The 22,461-nt window shown below is 38.0% G+C and overlaps 1 protein-coding gene across 5 annotated transcripts in view; it reads right to left on the bottom strand.

Moving 5' to 3' along the window:
* Window positions 1-22,461, bottom strand: part of SIPA1L1 (signal induced proliferation associated 1 like 1) — a 201,033-nt gene that overhangs the window by 98,209 nt on the left and 80,363 nt on the right. For 3 of the 5 annotated variants that reach the window (XM_064713737.1, XM_064713734.1, XM_064713733.1), the window contains one exon: window positions 20,124-20,209. The exons of the other annotated variants lie outside the window; for them this stretch is intronic. The gene's annotated coding sequence lies outside the window, so the exon portion shown is untranslated. The remainder of the gene's footprint in view (window positions 1-20,123; window positions 20,210-22,461) is intronic. 5 annotated transcript variants of the gene reach the window in all.

The raw sequence follows: 22,461 nt of genomic DNA, 5'->3' as shown, positions 1-22,461 counted from the left end.
CATCCACAGTTGTGACCCTTTAAGTTACTTTAGCAAGTGTAGCTCAGCCAGAAAAATGCTAGTAACAAATACAACCTTGAAACATGAGAGTAAGAGAAAACTATTAATAGAAGGCTCATCTACAGTCTTGCTTTACATAACACAGAAAATCACAGTAAAAATCAAAGTTCACTAACAACAACGTACTTTAGAGCTCCATCTCAGCTGTCAATAAGCATGAAAAATTAAAGTGTTTTGTCTCTAGAAGAGTTCATTCCTCAGGCCTTTGAAAGCAGCACTTAGTGACAATGCGACATGACCAAAGAGAATTTGCTCCTGCTCCTGAAGAAACTAATATAGTAGTTTTCCTTTTCTTCCTATTTTCTTGGAAACCCAGTGATACTGTGGCAAAACAACACCCAACCCTAATCCTAAGCAAAATGCACAAATTCTGGGAGCCATTTTGCAAAACTCTGAGATCACAAGTACACTCACAATTTGCATTCACTATGATGCTAATTATCTTTCAAGTAAATACTTAGGAAAAGTGGCTCAGGTGTGACTAAGAGCAGAGGTGCTGAGAGAAAGGTTTACTAACACATTTCTAAATATTTTTCCATTTTTCCATCGTTTGGTCAAGATATTATTGGACCCAGAACTGAAGAACAGAAAACATCACACATTCTCCATCTCTGGGGCTTACAAGATTAGAAACACTTGCTTCAACTAAGCAAGACATCTTTAACCATTGACACATACCTATTTTTAACATTTATCTCAAATTTGTTAAAAACTATTAATTAAGTAGAGTTCTGGATACCCTTCTAGATCAGCCAGATAGTACCTTCTGTACCTTTTAAAAGCTAGCATTTTGAGGTTTGTAGGTAGCACAGGTAGATCACAAGTAAGTGAAGAATGGAGGGAAGCTACTGTTTAACTCGATACCAGTTTGATGGTCCAGGCAATTATACACACATGAAACTACATAAGGCAAATTAAGCAAAGCCCACAAATTACTAAGGATGTCACTCATTCTATTAAACTGGTACTTGATAACTTTAACATTCTTTCAAATTACTACTAGTGATTCAATATCCCCAAAGGCATAACGTTACAAAGCACTTATTTTCAAAGAACTAAAGTGGTTCTCAAAGCTCTCAGAAATCAGTGTATCAAGAAATTATACCAAGCAACAAAACCGTTTCTGCTTATCACTGGTCATGGAAGATACCATCCTGTCTGTCCACTTACATAAAACATGTTCCAGATTACACACAAATATCTTACTATCTCCCCTATCACTTGGAAAGAGATTGAATTTTTCATTTAATCACATTTCAAACAGGTTTACTCTTTACTCTGACCATTTAACTGTTTTTTCCTTAGGGAAACATGGACAGTAAACACCAGAAGTGATGGAACAGGTCCATCATTATCACCTACTACTTAATACAAACAACCATTGGCAAAAAAAGGTTAAGCCACTTAAACTCTGAACTGGCCCATACAGCCTCCCCAAAACCACTTGAGTTGGGTAATCCAACTCAGGTGCTATCCTCAGTGAATCTTACTTCATACTATAAAGTCATCAAGACACCAAGACAATTCTAAAAAGATCATTAAATGATTAACAGAGTATACCACTCCAGGGTAGAAACAGATTTTTGTCAAGGAAAAATACTATTTAGTAGAGGTTCTAAGGATTCTCATATCAGATTAAGAGATATTTCAGCAACAAACCCCAGGTGACCCATGAAATGTCTTAATTTGCTGGAATATCTTCATACAAACATGAATATAACTGTTCATAGCCTAATGCAGCAGAAGTTGGCAAAAGTCATTAAGTTCAGCCACACTTGATAGTCAATTACTAGCATTAAATTTGCAGAATAAAAATGAGCAAAAAATGTTTTGTTCTACCGTTGAAAATGCAAAATATGGAGTAACACATCAATTTTTCTTGACTCTAGAGGTTTCCCTGGTGATCAGAAAAAAACCCCAGTATGTTATTTTAATTCTCCCATATTAAACAGCCGGGCTGATTTACTTTGCTGGCAGAATAGATAAGGAGGGTCTTCTCCAAGACAAGCCAAATCCTTCAAATGGAGACTGAAGTGTCTGCTAAATGACAAAACAGATTTCCTGGGGCAGACACATCTTATTTAGGCATGTAATCTAATTTCTTGTCATGAAATACTGGAAGGGTTATTACCTATGATGATTATAGAAAGATATGCTTCCAAGAATCTTAATGTCTCACAAGCTTTAAGGAGATTACACAACAGATTTTTCTAAAGCTGTATTAATAAAGCAATAGTTGCATAACTGGCTTGTCTACACCAGGGCAGAAATGTAGGATTCAAGTATGCTTAGAGCATATCAAGGAGATAGAGAAATTCTTGGGAGATGGAAAGAAGGTCAAGATTCCTGTGATTCATTTGAAGCAAGGGACATTTCTTCAAACCACAAAAGAAGAATCAATGAGCCCCCATGAACTTGAAGTCATTCTTATGAATTAAAACCAGCTTCATTAACCCAGCAGTTCTAATGTTCCAGACAGACAGGAAAGGAGTCAGTACCTGGATGTTTCAGCCAGCACTGTGCAATGACACTGTGATCCCTGTGAGATATAGGAGAAGTTGACAGCTCCTCCTATACAAAAATAAATTCCTGAGGAGAGGAGGTGACAGGGCAAACACCTCCCATCACCCTGCAGGGAGAGTGGAGCTGCAGGGGTTCCCATGAAATTTCTGACACTCACGTACTGGAACACCAGATCAAAATCAGAAACTTGAACAAACCACCAACTCAAAGGATGCTGAACTATGAGGGGGGCAAAAATTGGCTCATTTGAGGTATATAAAAATACTCATAATTTGGTATCCTCCTAAGACATCGAGAGTATTAACAAGCCTGTTTGGAAAACTCAAGTTGTGACTCTGCTCTTCACCCTTTTGCTCATTTCAAAGACCTATCAACCCAGATCACACTGAATTCCTGCATCACATGGGTTGATTTGCGAATATTTTCATCTGATACAGTGTAAGGTTTCTGAAACTAACATCCTCTCTATCAATAAACACTTACACAAATAAAACTACAGTATTATTAATGTAAAAAAAAAAAGACAATCCAGATTTTCAGAACAACAACGACATTTAGCAGAGGAAGGCAGGAATAGGAATTTGTTTTTAAGTCCAACAGCACTTTTTTTTTTTTAACTGATGCCAAATTACCAACAGTTTACATCAAGAATTATTATAACAAAAGAATCTGAGTACACAACAAAAATGGTATAACCAACACTTGAAATATAGCACAGCATACCATACATTAGTTTACTGATTTTTCAAAACATGCATAGACACAAGCATGGCACAACACAATCCTTTTAAGAAAAGTCACCACACATCAGCTCACACAGCTGATGTTCCAAGGGGCTGCTAAATCCCTTCAAACAGTGGGCAAAGATCAGGGTACGTAACTCTACACTGTGCAAAAGTCCTGAGCAGCAGCAGGAGATAAAGCACAGAAGACAGAGAAACAAGCAGAGCATTTCAAAGACAAATGCAGAAAGCCATGGTAAAGGGCACAGAGGATTGATGCCATAACACACAGAGAACAGGGCAGAAGTGTATCCAAAGCAGCAGAATTAACCAGGGATACTTCCTCTGTTTTAACTGACATATCTACCACCCAGCAGACAGTGATAAGTGAGCTGGTGGCTATTTTGTGTAGCAGATACAGCATTACTTCCATGCCAATGTGACATTCTGCACCCTGGCTGTAGCTGCCTTCCGAGACTTTTCCATGCAACATGAGCTACACTAAACCAATCCATATGCATCAGAGAAAGTGTGGACATAGGAAACTCAAGACATGTTCGGGTAACTAAAGTTCCACAAGTGACTTGCACAGCGGAAGAGAAATAGAGGTGAATGCCTTACAGGTATTTTCAGCATCTGCATCTCAAAACCATAAAATCAAGAGAGTTATTGGTGAAGCAACCAAAACTTCAAATACACTCTTCTGTTTAAAACTAAGATGCCTCCAGTTGAAAGCCCAAGGAGAGAAATGTCAGCATGCACATCTAGCTTTGTGAACTGCCAAATATATCAATACTTTAAGCGAAGATTTTATGGACAACTCATCAAGAAAGGTCTTCTGAAGAGTACATCATCAGCATTAAAAGCTGGGATATCAACACTATCTATCATGAGACCATCAAAAACTTCTACAGAATCTCATTTCAGTTGACTATAACTTCTGACCTGAGCAGACATGCTTATATATTCTCGTTTGTTAAAGGAAGATGTCACAGTTATGGCAGTTAAAAAAACATTCTCTATATATTATCCATGTCACATCTCATTTTCCTGCACACCAGACACTGACACTTATTGCAGCTCCTGAGAAAAGACTAGGCACGTGACAAATCTAATAATTGGAGATGTCAATTAAAGAACCTTCAGATAAAAAGCTATTTATAACTATCAGAGACATAATATCTACAATTATATTTCTGCACAGATACATCTATGTAGATATATCCATGTAGCAGTTAGATCAATTGTTTATATGAAGCAAGATATCCTACCTAACTGACTGAACAACTAAAAGAACATTTCCACCAGGCAGGACTTGAACATCACCATACAGCAACCACTTCACAACAATTTCAGTACAGTACACTATTGGCAAGGACTTCAAAGAAAGTAATGAATAATATATTACAAAAAGGGAAAAAGGTGGCAGATGTCATGATATATAAAATCTACTGCACAAAGCCAATTTAAGAACCTCTCTAATAAATACGAAGAAGTACTGTAAAATTACTGTAAACATTTAAGAAAAAAGAGAATCCCCCCAAATCTGGTAAAAATCTTTAAAATCCAGTCTTCTAAAGAAGTGCTGCTTCAAGGAGAAGGGTCTGATAAATAAATCTATGCAATTAACCAGAAAACTTGGTTGATTTCATTCACATGCACCTTCATTTTGGCAGTATGTCAGCATTATACTTCTGCATAAAAAGATCAATTAAAAATTCTCGCATGGATCATAATTTTTTATGATGCCATTTAAATTGTAACAAGCAACTGTCACTTTTCATTCTTCTGCTATGTTGTGAATTTTACTGCGCATAACAACTGCATGAAAAGACCAAGTTCTAACACTAGTACCGCTGCACTGAATTACCTTGCAAAAGAATTGCCTATGAAGTACTATCATTAAAGCCATAATTTAATGTTACTAAAGCACATTTCTTCAGGAATTAAAGTATTTACTGCACGGCTCCTCACAACCACAAATGAGAATGAGAGTAACAAAGAACAGGACACCTTTTTCTTTTATGGCATTTCTGTATTAAACTAAGAGCTCCATAGGCATTTAAAAAGTCAAATGTTATTTCACAAGAGAACTTCAATGTCAATAAGAAGCTTTAATTGTTTTAAATAAAAACAAAAAAAATTTTGAGAAAACTTCTTTGAATGCTTTAAGCTCCACAGGGAAACTGCGTATACAGAACTCTGAAAACAATGACAACTTTGGTAGGGTTTTCAACTGAATACAAAGGAACTGTATTAATAAAAGGATTACCCTATGTGTCAGAGAAGTGCATTATTGAAATAAATATATAAAATTATATATAATTATATATAGTATAATAAATATATATTTTATAACTAGAAATTTACAATAAATATATAATTTTAAAAAGTTTTTGATGGTTATTACTGGTTGGAATCTAATCTTACTGTCCAATTTAGAAACTGACTCAGACCAAACAATTTCTAAAGCAACACAATCCACAAAATATCAAATGCTTTTTTTTAAGTCCAAGATGCTTAAAATACATCAAAATCCACCTTCTGTTACCAAAAATACTTTCCAAGCCATTTGGGTGTGCAGCATAAGAGAGGCAACAGCTGGAGGCTGGGAGACAGCTGCACATCTGCTGGAATTGATTTCCTTAACACCATGACATAACACGTGCCATCCATTAGACAGATTATTCACTTCACAGAAGTAATGCAATTTGTTTGCTAGAATCTACTGCTTCAAATGCTGCAAAGTCTCGCTCCTGAGGCATGTGCTGTCTTCAGCAGGGGGAAATAAAAAACCTCAAACAGGAACCATGCTCTTCAGCAGCTTCTTTAAGCTGCACTAAAAAGTTCTGCGGACACACTTTCACCAGTGGAACCTGTGGAGCTAACAGTAAATAATCATAATAGCAGCATATCCCTGAGCTAAAACCAAAAATTAGAATGCCATTTCTCCACAGGGAAATAACTGTCTCATTCATTTAAAAAAAAAAAAAATCATGAAACATGGATATAGATCTTAACACTTCTCTACACGAAGGAATAGATGCAGATCAAAGAATATGTTTTCTCCACACTCTATTCATATGAGAGACACCATATCAAATGAAGGCAAAAGAGATATTGGTGAATGCTAAATAGCAAAAGGATAGCTTTTAAGGCTTTTCATTCAACATTTTATTGAAATATTTATTTTGAATATTTAAGAAAGAAACAAATAGTTCCCTAACTTTGTTGTAAAGATGAGAACTAGTGAGAGCAACATGTGACATGCCTCTTGAATATCACAGTGCAGTTAAAATAGCTCTTTGCAGGTTAAACAGCTGTAAAAAGTAAGCATTTGATTTACTTAACGGGAAACAGACTCCTAGAACCAGTGTGCAAACACAACAAGGTTTTGAGACCCATCAATGTACCTCAGTCTTGACATACATACAGTCACCTACTGGATTTGACAGCACTAATTTAATTCCCCAAACTACCAAATATTTATCCTACTAGAATCCTCTTGTTTCCTTCTTAGAACCATCCCATTAGGAACTGGCAAACAGCTTTCAGCTGCAGCCATTTTCCCCCTTTAGATGAGTGACAACATCACTAAGAAAATTTTCTTTGCCAGAGCTCTTAAAAAACACACTACAGATTAGTTCTGAAGTTTGATTAAATGTTTACAAAGATTCTTGATAAAAGCTTAAAATCCATTTTCATTTAGCCATTAAAAAGCAAATAGTATTTATTATACATTAAGCACTACAATGCCCTGAGGTTTCTGCTTAGAGATCTCACATGTAAATGCAACTGATAAAATATGACTTGTTAGCTAAGGAAGAAGCATTAGATAGGGAAATGTTTCATCCTCCCTTGGATGCAACACTGTATCATGCTTCTGCTGTTTCGGATGCTTATGAGTAATTGGTTCCGGGCAGTATGATATTTAATTAGCACCAAAGACATCCACTTGTTTTACAAACTGAATAAACAAACAGCACAGCTAACCTTACACATGATGTGCCATAAAGGTGGTTTCTTCATTGCACAGTAATAGAAAGTCTCAAGGACAAAAGCTGATGCAGATGCTGCGTCCCCACAGCCAGGGCCAAATTCTAGACCATGAGGAGACTGTGACCTGTTACTTAACAATGTTGTTTCACCAGCATTTTTAATAGCATTGACTCACACCACTGCATTTCCTTGAACACCTAAAACTACTTCAAAGGAGGTTGTAGCAAAGGTGGGGCTGGTCTCTTTTCCACAGTAACAAGCAACAGGACCTGAGGAAGTGGCTTCAAGTTGTACCGGTTACTTAGACTGGAGATTAAGGAAAAACAGTGTACCCAAAAGGACTGACAGTCATTGAAACAGGCTGCCCAGGGAAGTGGTGGAGTCACCATCCATGGAGGTACTTAAAAGATGTCTAAATGAGGAATTTGGGGATGTGACTTGCTGACGAACTTGTCAGGAGTTGGGCCCAATTAACTTAGCAGGCTTCCTGACAAACAACTGTATGAATCTGTATCCACAGGCAGCATTTCAGAGATGACAGCGCTGGAGGTGAGAAGCGCATCAGCCACAGAATGGTCTGAAATGCTCCTGGATGTGAAACAGAAGTCTCCATGTAAAGTGTAAAACGTAATTAGGTGGAAAGCATACTGCCTTCACTCTTCTCTCAGATGAAAACCGAAGATGAATGCTTGTGCAAAGGTATACAGTTTTTCACAACAGAAAGGAAAAGCATTAGGCCTATACTGCCACAGCTACTGTGCATGTTAAACCTATCACTTACAGAGATAGCACCTTTCTACCCTGTTTTGTGGAGGAGTGCATAACCACCTTCCCAGCTTCAGAGACTGAACACTTGGGAATGCTACTGCGTTCCCTGCCGGCAGCTCTGACACCAGGGGGCAGGTGAGCCTGTGCCCACAGACACACAAAGACAGGACGCAGCAGCTCAGAAGGGACAGGCCCATTTCGAGGCTGCTGATATGCTACTGCACAAGTAGCAATGATTATTCAGAGTACCAAATTTCATTCAGCCATATGACACTTACATGCAGGCAAGAGCAGAAATCTCTCTCACAGAGGGAAAAAAAGTCAGAACATTTGCTGAAACACCATGTGAGGGGACCACAGCATTTCGCTGTAGCCAGACTTCTACTGTTTTGATTACTAAACCTACCAAAGACACTAACCTTCTGACTTTACAACAAAATACATGCCACAATTAAGACCTTCCCTTAGGCAAGATGTGTGCAATTTTGGATTCCCTATGCAGCACCCTCAAGGATAAAATTATTAAGGAACTACATGTAGGAAGGGGTGTCTGTGCAAGACTTAACAACTTTAATGTTCACAGCAGCAAACCATCCCTTTAATGAAACTTGGTGTCAGTTTTGTATGGGAGGTAACTGAAGAGACAAATTACCTCATCCATGTAAAAAATTGTGCTTAGTATTCCTTCAAATAAAATTGATTGCCAGAAAAGAATAATTTTCTTTCAAAAATGTTTTAAATACAAGTGGACATTAATTAACCAACTGCAATCATGCCTAAATCAAAATTTAGACATGTTTTGTTATGTGTGCAAGGAAAAAAATATAGAAATGTAACACATTCATATTGATTTAGCAGGCCACAAGCATTTTCCTCAGTTTTCAGTACTGAATAGCATCTAATGAATCTCTCCTGACAGATGACAATTTTATTTTAATTTTGAAATTCCTCTTTAGCATTGAGGTTTCACTGCAAAAAAAAAAAAAAATCTTCACTTTGCTCTCTATGGTGAAGTGAGCCATAAGTACATCTCAATAACTTGAAGTGCTCACTGAAGTTCTCTCGGCATGCAGATGCCAACAGAAAAAAACCCCTATATTCTCCTGGTTACTTGACCCTTATTTAATTTACCCCTCACCCTTTCCACACATAGAATGCCAAAGTCATTGAACAGTCATGGTTGGAAGGGACCTTAAAGATGGCCAAGCCCAACACCACTGTCATGGGTAGAGACACCGGCCACAAGAGCAGTTTGCTCAAAGCCCCATCCAAGCCAGCCTTGAACACTTCCCAGAACGGAACACCCACAACATCTCTGGGCAACCTGCTCCAGTGCCTCACTACCCTGACAGGACAAAATCTCTTCCTAATACATCCTCTAAACCTAACATGAAGTCTGAAGCCATTTCATAAATGAGAAACAACTTAATTGCTCCTATACATCAGATAATGTAACCTGCAGAAATGTTTGTTACCATAACCCAAAGCTTTTGTATTTTTAGTCTGTTTTTGAAGTTACTCAAGCTTTTTTCAATTATCTTGACTTCAAGAATATGTTATTCAAGCAAAGCCAGAACTCAAATCACCAGAGCAGTACAGAGGTCTGCTACTTTAAGAAATCAGCATGTTTAACAGAAAACCACAACTGGTGATAGCTTGTAAAGACATCTGGTTTTCTGCATCAATAAAAAAAAATTCTTAACACTTTTGCACTCTTCAAAAATTCTGCAACTCATTGTGTTCTGTGATTTCTCAATAACAGTATTTTCAAATTATTACAAATATTTTTCATTAACACAAAGTTTTCAATTCACTTGCTTGCTTACATCAATGTTCAAATATCTTCATTGGTGACAGGATGAAATTAAGGTTTGATAAGTTATTAAGGAGATGTAGATGATTCCTTCCTAGAATATTCAGTAGAACAAAACCTAGTGCCCTAAAAGTAAAAATCAGCAGGAAACCATCATAAAGAGATATGACAACTAAAGTATTTTAGAAAAGATATTTTAAATGTATAAAAAGGAAGGACTCTTCTACCAAAAAGTTCAAGACCATGCTTTGCATTTTGGGATTTTTTTGTTTTTTCTAGTGAAGTTCTAAAAAATTCATACTTTGTTTTTTTAATAAATCAGGTGTTCTATATATCTTTAAATGCCCCATTATTGCGTGCTTGTAAAGAAAATACTCATTGATCTTCAGAAAAAATAGTAAGAACTAGAACAGCTGACGGTCCAACAATGCTGTGGGTTGCTGGCTTCCCTAAACAAGTAGTTCTGAGGAAGACTGATTTCCAATATACATAGCTTATTGTCAATTCACAGCCTTATTTACCCTGAAGTTGGAACCAATATTTTTTACCTACATTCATTATAACTATTCCTCCCCCTACACTACCTAGTCTGAACTACAGTCCCCTCCAAGGCTTCCACCTGAGATGCTCATCCACATGGTAGTATTTTTCATTTCTGCTTATCCTTCTGAATTTTCAAAGATTCTCCATGAATTCCTGTTACATGTCCTACCTGCCCCATGCAACCTGCCAGCCATACCAAAGGTGCATGAATAGTACTGTAACCACAACAGAGATCAGCACATTTAGTGACAGCATGGGCATAAAAGTGAAATCCCAAGAGGGTTAAAATAAACAGAAGGAATAGAAAATCAGCCAGAACCACAACAAATCAACAGCAATGTATGACTAGAAAAAAATTTTAAGCTCAAAATCTTAAGTTCAAAGTTTAAGGCCATACAGCAGCAAGTAAGTAATTTGCAATAAGCACAAATGATAATTAGTCTCTCCTTTGGTTTGCAAGTCTGCTGCAATCACATTTATCTAATTTTAACAGTGCTGCACTAAAACATCCTGTAACAAACACTGTGATGCCACCACCAATACAGAAGTCCAACTCTTGATTACTAAATCTTGAGGTCTTTCACAAAACACAGGCATGTCTTCACAATTAGCAAAATTAGCCCACTCATCCGGCAGCTTCAAGGGACTCCCTGCAACTACCAAGAACTGCTAAGCCTGAATCTGAGTACCTTTTACAGGAAAAACAATCATATACAACACACATGCTGCTGTCAACTGAAGATCCCTAACTTCCTCATGAAGGTTACTTGAGCATTTCGTACAGTCTTACATTGCTCTCAGCATTCTAGGCACAGAACATTCCCAAGTTGCTCAACATGCAAAATCTATTAATTGAACACTCCCAACCCAAATAGCTAGCTCAAGAATTAGATATGCAGATTCTTTAAACAAAAATTCTCCGTAACATTTCAGGGTTTCTGATCCTAAGTAAAGAATTCTTGCAGACTTTGGAATAAACAGCATCTATTGCAAGGCACTTGGTCTCCCCTCCAAGCAGTTGAAAATGAAAGGAATGTTGTTTATCATCCTAAAATAGCTCTCAGTTAAACACTAAAGTCATCACCATTGGTGAAAAAGAAAATTTCAGTCATACGGCACTTCAAATTTATCTTTAAAATATTGCCCATTACACTGGTTCTTCCTGCCACTGTATCTTCAGGCTTGACATGCATTTAAAATTCCTCTTCCCATGATTTCTCAATTTCTCAGTTTCATAAAAATATCTCACATCTCCTTGGAAACCTGAACACAGCATAACAAAGACGGCTGGCTCTAATGCTCAGAAGCAGGTTAGAAAAACAACTGCATTCCCTTGCTAGTTAGGATAGGGTTCAACACTTCATCTCTCCTCACTAATGCATCTCACAAGAAGATGCCTCTCTCCCCACCATTAAATTTCCTACTTGTCTTCTCAGTCACGGCCCCAAATCCTACCCACTTCCTCACTACTAACTTGCACTCACCTTGAGGTTTCATGACTTTTCTAAGCATCTATGCAGAATATTGTAAGCTATTTAAGGAGGGTGGCAATGTCCAAGCAATACTTCACTAATACTCCCCCTGCAAAAATGGTATGAATGAAATGAATAAAAGGCCCTTTTGCAGAGGTATTTTTAATCTTGATCTACATCAGCTGGTTACTATACCAAGTGCTCCTAATTAGCACAAGGTACCCAAAAAACCCCACAAGTTTCTATTGTGTTCTATGCACAGCTGTAGCTGCCACGACCACTGGCCTGGGAATTGCTGTTTAGATAATAAGGCTGCTGGTTATTACCAAAACCCAGCATTTGACCACCCCAGTTTGAAACCCTTTTAAGAACTACTCTAGTTGCTATAAGAAACAAGGAAAGTACTGCTTCTCATTTTGGATGTAGGATTTCTCAGGGAAGCATAAACATCCTCTGAGCCCACCAAAAGGGGCTCTGCCCCAGCCACATACTTGCCTGCTGTAATGTTTCACGTTTAGCCAACATTGCCCTTGCAAAGCCATCTTCACCATTACAACTCAATTTAAAGCAAAAATTCTGAAGGTATTTCCTAGATATTACACATTTTCAAAAGAATAAAAGTCCTCTCTCCCAAGAACTAACAGTGTTTTCTCAGTTGAAACATTGTGAGAAACTGGAATCATCCAGTTACTGCCATTTAGTTAAAAGCTTTACAGAGACACAACCCAAGAATAATAAGCAGCATGGAAATATCAATATGAAGGGGGAAATAAGAAGACTGAGATTTCCCCTTCCCCACCAAGACAGAAAACAGCACACAAAAGGAAGAGAGAAGTTTCTCCCCAGAATACTATAAGAACAAGAGATTATGTTCAGCCAAATGAAAACTGACAAGTTTACCATCAACAAAAAGGGCTGCCTCTTCATACCTCCACCTAGGGAACATAATGCTAAGGATATGGGACTGCAACCCCAAAGGTTAGGAGCATTAAAGGGAAGTATGGAGGATAAAATTATATTGTAACAAAAAATATTTGAATAACAAAGAGCTAGAATAGATACCAAAGTCTCTGAGTCTTTTGACACAAAAACTAACAGGATCGCAGAGATACACCCCAGAGTATATTACTGTCATAACTGCCTATCATAGATTTTTTTTTTTCTGCATCATCATCCCAAGCATCTGTTACTGCTCCTAATTAAAGAACAGATGGTCTGACCCACTATGGCAATTCCTATGACCCTATATTTATCAGCAGGTGGGGAAATTAAGTTTTGAGGTCTGAAGCAGCAAAGAAAGATTAAGAACAGATAGTTAAATAGGTCTCAAAGCCATCTGGTATACCACACTTACTGAAAAAAAAATTCTTGAAGATTTCATACATGAATTGTCCACAGTCTCTGTACAGAGAAAAACTGGCTTCCACAAACTCCACCAGATGCAGACTTGACTCAACCCCAGAAAAGCAGACGCTATCAAGATAGAGTCCTTTTTCATGTTAAACTAGTGAAGCACAGCTATTCCAGCTGTACAGCAAAATTTGTGGAAGTGAAAGTCAGCATGTTGACATAAAAGTTAGAGTTTATTTTCAGTATAACTTTCTGATAAGATCATGGCATACACCAGTAAATAAAACAAAGAAAATAATGTAAACAAAGGAAATAAAAAGCCTTAAAAGTGTTAGGGTTGAGGGGTTTTTTGCCTATATGTTTTAAATGTGGGTAAAAACACACAGGTGAACTGTGGAAAGCTGCATTCCCAAATCTTGTAAAAAAAAGAGAAGACAGCTTGAAATAATTAATCTGCCCAAGAAGAGGATGTGAGTGAGACTGATACTGACCAATGAGGCAGGAGTAACTCATGAAAGAAAGTACAGTTCCTTAAGTGGTACAAAAGGGAACTTCCAGTAGTGTATGCCTGCAGGGTTTTGGGGTTTTTTAATACTCTGTTGGAGAGAAATTTAACTGGATGAAAAGTTCTATGTTCATGAGTCACAGGAACTTCTGATGAGCCTACATTCTGAAAATGTGTGGGATCAAGCTCTTTATGTTGCCAGGAAATACTATTACTGAACCAACATAAATGAAAATTTCCCTTTCCATGTAGAAACAGTGATGGAATGAGCTAATACACATTCTTAAATTAAGCCACCTGTTGGAGACCAAAGGAACAAGGAAGCTGGTTAATGGGGCATGCTCTGTGAAGAAAAGAAGGATGTTCCTCAGCCTAACTATGAAGCAGGATTAATCTGGTAACAGCAGCCAGTCAAAATGAGAGGACTCCTCCCAGTCCACGCCAGCAAAGCACCTCCTCTAGAGCAAATACAGCACTTTGAGCATTTTAAATTAATCTTAACTTTCTCTAAATTAACAAGACAGAGGTGCTGATTTCTTGTACATGGAGAATTTAATGAAAAAAGCCCCAGAAAATCACTAAAAAGGAAAGCTTAAGACTCAAATATATTCTTACATTGCAGATTTCCAAGATGGAGAAAGGAAGGCACTTCTCATACCCATCACCTCTTCCCTCTGGAAACATGAACATCATTAAGCTGCATCACAGAAAACCTGCCCACAACTTCTTGCATTTGTTAGTTCATAAAAATTTCTGCACTTCAGACGGGAAGGTGGGCTCCCGCCATTCCTAGTGTTTAATCCCATTTATCTGCCTTTTCTTAAAAAAACAATTTTCACCACAATCTTGGAAATTATTTACAGATCTATGGTTTTTAGACTGTATATTAATAGAGCCTGAAAATACAATACTGAAAGTTATTTTCCTCTCCCACTGCCATTTACGTTTTTAGTCCAATATAACAGTTATTATTCTCCTAATATTTGAAAACCTACTTCTAACACAACTAGTAAGCTGTGAAATGCTGAACTTTTGTATGACTGTCACTCTGAAGCGTACTCTGAACACATGAAAAACTAGATGTGACTGATTTAAATCAGTCTCCCCATCATGTGGTTACCTGACACACTTAGGAAAGCTACAGCTTCTGTGTTGAAGCTCATCAGGGTGTCAGTTAAAAAGCACCATTCACAGAATCCTTGATCACTAAAGAATAACTTTCCTACTGCATATGTAAATTAAAACACCCCAACTAGAAAAAAAATCCATTCCACTGTGTGAAGCTAAGCATCTCCTTTGTGCATGTGTGATGGGGCAGGGGGAGGAACAAAACAAAGATAATAACATTTGACTTCAATCCATTAATTAATTTTTTTAATTGAAAAATATTCAAAGATACTCTTAAACATGGAAAAATTGACATTGAAAAAACAAATAGAAATATTATCTCAAAACACCTTAGGAGAAAGTGAGTTCAATACACACAAATGATAGCAATTGAATATTTGAAATCACACTGTACTGACTTCATTAAACCACTGCCAGCCCACATATGAATACTCTGATGTAAGGTTAAGACACTTCTCGATTTATCTTGTTATTTACCAGGAATATTTTTACTTCAGGACTGATCTCATTTTGTAAGTTGTAGGAAAAAAGACACTAGACATTCTAAAGGATTTCCTACACTGGATTTATGATTTGACATTTCACAGCATGGACACACAGTTCTGTACCTATAAGCTGAAGATACTTGCTTCAATCCAGCTGGTTGCCTACAGATTTCTGTATTAATCTAAATGCATCTGCATTAAAGTATTGAATTATTGGATAATATAAGAAAAACAGGCCTAATAAAGCCACCTTTCTGAAATTAAGAAAATAACTCCAAGTAAGCTTTAAAACAAAGTAAACAAATTGAATGCATCCTAACCAGAAAATTTTACTAAAATTCATAAAAAGGGAACTGTTGTGAAAAAGTAAAAGCTGTGATTGCAGATTTCAAGAGTTCAGTGCAGTTATAAGAAATTAAATGCCCTGCAGCCATCACAGACTCCCCTTTGAAGCCAAGCACCTGACAGCAGACTACGTTCTCCCCCCCATAAAACGTTTTCAAACTGACATGTCTACCACAGCTCTTAAGTTACCTAGGACACAAGGAAAATAAACACCTGCAAAAGGGAGAAAAACAAGAAGTATGCAGCATGTTCCTTCAGGCAATGCTTAAGAGCCTTAAAAATCAAATTAAACCATAAATCCATACAGCAATAACAAACTAATAAAAAGCAACATCCACCTCATTTATATATCTTCCATTTAGTATACAGATCCCTGTGTGTGTTAATGGGATGTGTCCTGTCCCTTCTGGGGTTTTTTTTAAGGCTTTCAGAGGTTCTCCTCTTGCACGGACCAAATGCATTCTCAGTTAAAACATCCTCTTATGCTAAAAACGTTGTGTGAATTTGCATTTGAAAATTCTTACTGTCTCTCAAATTTGCACTAGTCTCAAAGGGTAAATTTTACATATGTTTTATATCCCAGTTAAACACAAATATTGCTCAGGTGAATTAAGACCGCAACTCTGTTGTAAGCCTACATCTTACTGCATTTGCAATTTTAAAGGATGAAGCCTTTTATGGCTACATTTTTACTCATAAAATATATAAAAGAAGTTCTCCAATTAAAATATTTTCCCTATAGATATGGTAATTTTTAATGTGTACACATGAAAAGAGCTGTGGTGATATGTTGACAGGCACCTGAAAGACACTGACAGCCAGTAGTCCTTCATTAAAAAAGAGCAAAAATTAAATTAGTGATATGAAAATATCCATGGAACAGGAATAGGAATAGAACAGGAATAGTAGGTTATACCTACTAAGAATCACTGCAAATCTGACTGTCATAATACAATGATGAAGTTGCTTTCATTTTCTGTAACATTTTAAAATGCTGCTGGTAAGGATCAAGGAAGCACATCAGGTACAAATGCTCTTACTGACCCCTGCTTTGAGTGCTTGATATAAACCCCCCGTATTCAATGTCTACGAGTGTTAAAAAGTCTAACAACAGGCAAAGCAGATCCGCTCCAAAACTGAAAACTTTCAAACCTCTACAGGAGGCTGATTGGGAAAAAAATCTTACCAAAATAAACCTTAAAGTAGCAATTTTTATTGGTTGTTGTATAAATATCCTTCTGAAACATTATTTGTTACAAAAATACCTGCAAATTCCTACATTTTTTTTTTAAAAAAACAAACTAACTGGATGATTAGATGAAACTGATGGTAAGAATTAAAACTGGGAAAACAATATAGCTTTGGTACAAGTAAGTACAGATGTTAACATAAAAGAGGTGGAAGCAAAACGCTCTCAGTTTTTGTTGCATGCACTTTAAAAAACTCTTTTGTAAAATCATCTCTTAGTTCAAAATCCTTCACATAAATTATTCCCTATAGCTGTACATCTGAAAACCAGATCTCTTGAAATACTGTGAAGTCTCTTTATAAAAATATGAGCAATTAAGCGAATAATTAAGGCTTCAACTTCTGTGTCCCTCGTGGCACGAGTGGGTTGTTTTTCTCCAGATGGGACAAAAGGTCCATGGATTTGTGCAGGGCACTTTATTTTTTATACGTTTCACCACTGGAGGTTTATGCAATCTGCATTTGTCATTCCTTCTATATACCAATAAAAGCCTGATGAGAATTTTAAAATTTCAATTATATAGAAAGCTATGAAGGTTACAATTGGCCTGTTTATGGTACCACAGATATGAGCATGAATTTCTTACACCTTCTTTCATAACCACAGGACAGTTCTCTCTCAAAGAATTGTTAGTACAGATAATCCTTTTTTCCCATTTCAAGTAGTCTGCAAATGATTCTGATTTTTAGAGGCCACCTAGTTTTTAACTACACGTGCTCCATAAACTCTTCAAGTTTCTTTTTTCATACAATTGGATTACAGTAGATGGAAATCCTTCCTATTAGCAGATGAGGCCCTGTTTTAGTACAAGACAAACATTTCTTCACTCCTTTTCCACATGAAACTTAGTAGAAAAAACATCCACTATTCATTAAAAGAAAAATTCATTCACACAATTCTTTCCAAAGATTAGCACATGTACAAAACCACAATTGGGTAAAAGTCTTTACTGAAAGGAAAGCACAAAAACAACATACAAGCACAGATGGCTCAACCAAAGCAAGAATCAATCCATTGCCACTGCAGTTCCCAACACCTTCACATTCAGACCCATCTTCCCTGTCACAGCACAGGGGATGTAGGGCTGGTACTGACTTGTAACCCCCAGCCCCACAACCCCTCCCAATTGAACAGCCCAACAGCCTTCTGCACCCCACTTTTCTTCCCCACCCCAATTCCTATAATGTCAGCTGAAGCAGCCCTGGCTTGTGTCTAACCCAACTCCCTCCTTCCAAATTTGGCCTTTCTCGCCTCCTGCTCCCCCTTGCCTCAGTGTGGCTTTTCTGGCTTTCAGAAAGAAGAAAGCTGTAACCCGAAAAGGTAAAAACCCTCCTCCAGTGCATGCTGCATGTCCTCAGCAGGCCCATCCCCTCACAAAAAATTTCAAGACACCACGGAGGGGTCCTAGCAGGAAGACTCCTCCTGAGCACACAGCAATTTGGAGATACATACATCACAACACCATGCAAAAGGATTATGGTACTAGACACAGCTCTCACTTTTCCCTGGACTCCCTCAAGTCCAGGGAATTCAATCCTTCATCTGAATAGTCCCCTAAAATGTGCTGCACCACAGGATTTCTGAGCATTATCTTACAGCAGGAGAATAAACAGCTGACTTCTACACTTCCATATGTTTCTGCCTACAAAACAGCACTGTGTGTGTGTGTGTCTGCTCCCAGGGTGTCTAAAGGCCTCCCCAATGATCTATCCAATTTGTGTGAGGGACAAAAGGGACACTGGCATCTCTGAGGCCACAGAACTTGTGCTGGGGGCCCACTTTGAGCCCAGAGCTGCAGTTTAAGATTACAGCTTCAGCCCAGTTGGCAGCTGGCCATTGCCAGGAACAGAGAGACTGAACCCTCCCATCTCCATTCCCATCTTCTCTATTTCTGGCCTACAGTCATCTCCTCACATTACAGGCACACTCAGCTTCCAAACCAGCAGAACAAACTATACTATATCCTAAAGATTTTAAGAATGCATGTATGCCTTCCAAGCAGGAGGAGAAAAAGCAAACACAAGCATATAGAAAACTCATGGCTCAACTAAACTGAAATTAACCTGCTTTAGAACCTTCAAAGGAATGTCTCCTTGTAAGGGCAAAATACATCTAGGGGCTAACTTACCCCATAAATTCTTGTTGAATAGCTATTTGTGAAGGTGTTTATTTCCCTGAAAATGCATTTCTAAACTGGGGAGAAAACTCTCAGAATATCTTTACTCAAGCTGAAGCAAGCCTTGTAACAAACACACACAGTCCTTTATCCATACTGTACCATCTGACATTACACTATGAGTTTCAGAATAAAGACAAAACACAATGTTTAAGGAATTGCTTAATGCATAGAATGTCTCCAGAACGTAAAACTCCGTATTTCTAGAAAAGCTCACAACTGGCCTCAACTGTATTCTTATTTGAAGAAACAAATCCACAGTTCAGCAGTCCCAGTAAATCTCTACTTCCACAATTTAACGTTAATGACAGATTTAAGTGAAAATAAAGGCCTCACTGGATGCCTATCTTCATAAACCAAGTTATTTGCACAGAAATGGATAACCATACCCCTGTGAGGATGTAACTAGTTTGAGACAGCTGGCAAACAAAGTTAACAGGCAGCTTAAGTCCCTCCGTTTTCCTCCTCCTCAAAATTTCTAAGATAGAAAACTAAATCAATCCCTTAACTCTTTTCCAGTATGATTCTTAAAACCCAGAATGGAGCTTTTGGCTTTGCTTCCAGTACTTATTTCCAAAACACAGCTGTAAAGTATAAAAATCAATTAATAATGTTTTGATAAAAGACAGCTCATCCAGACACTAGACAGGACAGATTCACTACTCTCATCATTAAATAAAACATTCAGAAATCTCCAGAGACTTATTTTTCACAAATGTTGACAGAGACAAGTACTGCTTTTATCATCACTGTCTGAACTTATAACAGAAGTATACTATTCATTTCAAATGACCAAATGAAAAAGAAAGTAGCTTCCCCTGAGCATCAATCATTATTCTCAATTATGAATCATGAAAACCATACTATGTACAAAAAGCATCCAGTTTTTAAACATTTGAGACTTCTCTTCACACCTACATTCCTATTAATGCATTCCACTAATTCATGTTTTTAATTTTATGTTCATAGAAAAATCTCCACTTACAGAAGAATGGTTCCTCTTGAAAATACCACAGGCATTTGAAGAAGGACACAGGTAATCTCTCTTCAAAGAAGCAGCAGCTAGTAAAACTGAAACAAAATATACAGATAAAATACTCTTGTTCAGGTTAACTAATTCAAGACCTAAATAGCCAACGAGTTGGAGAATGATATTCCTGAAAAAAAGAACCTTCCATGGAGAACACCTGCCACAAAATCCCAGCAGTTTCAAACTGCAGTAATTTTCTAGTACTAGTGGGATGCTCCAGGCCATCCAGAACTTTTTTAACCCAAACAAGTAATTATTTGCATTTTTTCTATCCTTAGAACCTCCTTTTGTTATTCACTGCTGCTTATAAATCAGGTCCTCTCATCTCTCCTTCTCCTGCTCCCTGTGTAGCCCCTTTTTCTCTAAAACACTCTCTGGCTTTCACAGTCTTTGTTCCTCTCATCTGAGAGCTTGCCCTCTGTGTCCCAGCCTTCCTTTCTGCCCCTCAGCCCCCGGTATTTGATTGAGCTGCCTCCTCTCTGCACTGAGCGCTGGCTGCCAGCGCGGGCGGTACCGCACACACTGTCCCCGCACCCACGCTGTCCCCCGCACCCACGCTGTCCCCCGCACCCACGCTGTCCCCCGCACCCACGCTGTCCCCGCACCCACGCTGTCCCCCGCACCCAAGGGACAGCCCCAGCGCCGCAGGCTGCGACTGCAGCACGGGGCAGAGCTCAGGGGCCTCAGCACACCCTGCCAAGCCTCACCACTGTAATAAACCGGGAGTGAGACAAAGCAAAGCTCCTTCACCAAACTTAGCTACTGGAATAGTAAACCTAAAATGAGTGTGTAAAATCTGTCCAAGCTAAAAATCTTTGACAACAAAAGCTTGAATTGGGATGGCTCCTTGACAGTACAACAGCCCCTCTCAAACTTGCAGGTGATGGGACTGCTGGAGCTATTCATCTAAACTGCAGACTAAGCTAAATAAAATACTGGGTGTTTCTCCTGCGCTGTAAATCCCAAAGCTGACAGATGAGTCAAGATATTGAAACTAACATTTCCAGAATGGTAGTTAAGACAAACCATCAGCCTGTGCAGATTTGACTTGCAACACTACAAGCTACAAACCTCAGAAAATTAGACTCACTGATAAGCAACTCTTGCTCTGGCTCAGCAGGGAACATAGCTGTAGGCAGACAATGCAAAATATGCTACTTCCATTCATGAGGATGTGTCACTTAGAAAAAGATCAATTTTAGGTAGTAAAACCTAATCCCAACACAACAGCTTTGAAAGTCAACTGCAGGACAGTTTTTCCAAATGCATGAGAACCAGTACTGCAACACCAACACCAGCCATCATTAAATATTTGATTATCGGAACTAAGAAAAACATCTAAGAGATGCCTTCTGTCTAACAAAGCTGCATGTGCTGTGCCCTGTAGCTCACACTTCATGCACTCTCCTCTCCCACTATTCCTGGGTGAAAGACCCTGAAGCAACCATCAAATTAGCAGATGGAAAAAGCCTGGACCACCCCTTCCAGAAAGACAACAGTTTAAAAGAATGCAGTGAATTAATGCGTACGCCAAGCTCAAGATTTTTGTTTTCCCATTTGCAACTTCTATTGAGTAAGCTGCCTATTTTATACTCCAGTGGCTTTCTGTTTTGTTTTTTAATTTTAAATCTGCTTGGGACTTCAAGGAAACAGAACAACTACAATTTCAGTAGCACACTTGATTATTTCAACAGCTGTTTGTAAGTGAGATTAATTCCATTAACAATGGGGGGAAAACAAATAGAAAAGAAAAACCCACCTTCACTGAAAAATGCAACTTTCTCCTAAGATCAGAGACAGAATTCTGTTGATTTAGGTCTGGCAATTTTATTTTTAGCACATATCCTTAAACTTCCTTTTCAATTAAAACAGGCAAAGTAATATAAAACTCTGATGCAGAACTACACTGTCAGTCCTCCAGCCATTTGGAATTATTTTCTACTTGTTTTCCATTTAAAATGCCTTCCCAGACATGAGAGAATAAACAGAAGCTCGTGTCAAGCAGAAGTGATCACAAAACCTACATGGAAAAAACCACTAAACCAGATTGAATTTGCATCTGTCTTCCATTCTTCTTTAATGTCTTGAATTTACCAGCACAGTCTATTTCACAGAACTAAATAAAGGCAGAGATAGAGTACCATCCTGTGGAGCTGAGATTTTGAGTGTTCTGTTAGAGCACTCAAATATATAATTGGCAGCACCAGCAAAGGATGCTCAGTGCTGGATCAGTAATTCACTAAGAAATTTGTTAAACAGCAACCATTTAGAAGAAAAGTCAGAGATTTCTGCC

The sequence above is a fragment of the Zonotrichia leucophrys genome, chromosome 5 (genome assembly GCF_028769735.1).
Source record: "Zonotrichia leucophrys gambelii isolate GWCS_2022_RI chromosome 5, RI_Zleu_2.0, whole genome shotgun sequence".
NCBI lineage: Eukaryota > Metazoa > Chordata > Aves > Passeriformes > Passerellidae > Zonotrichia > Zonotrichia leucophrys.
This window is presented reverse-complemented; position numbering and strand designations above follow the sequence as displayed.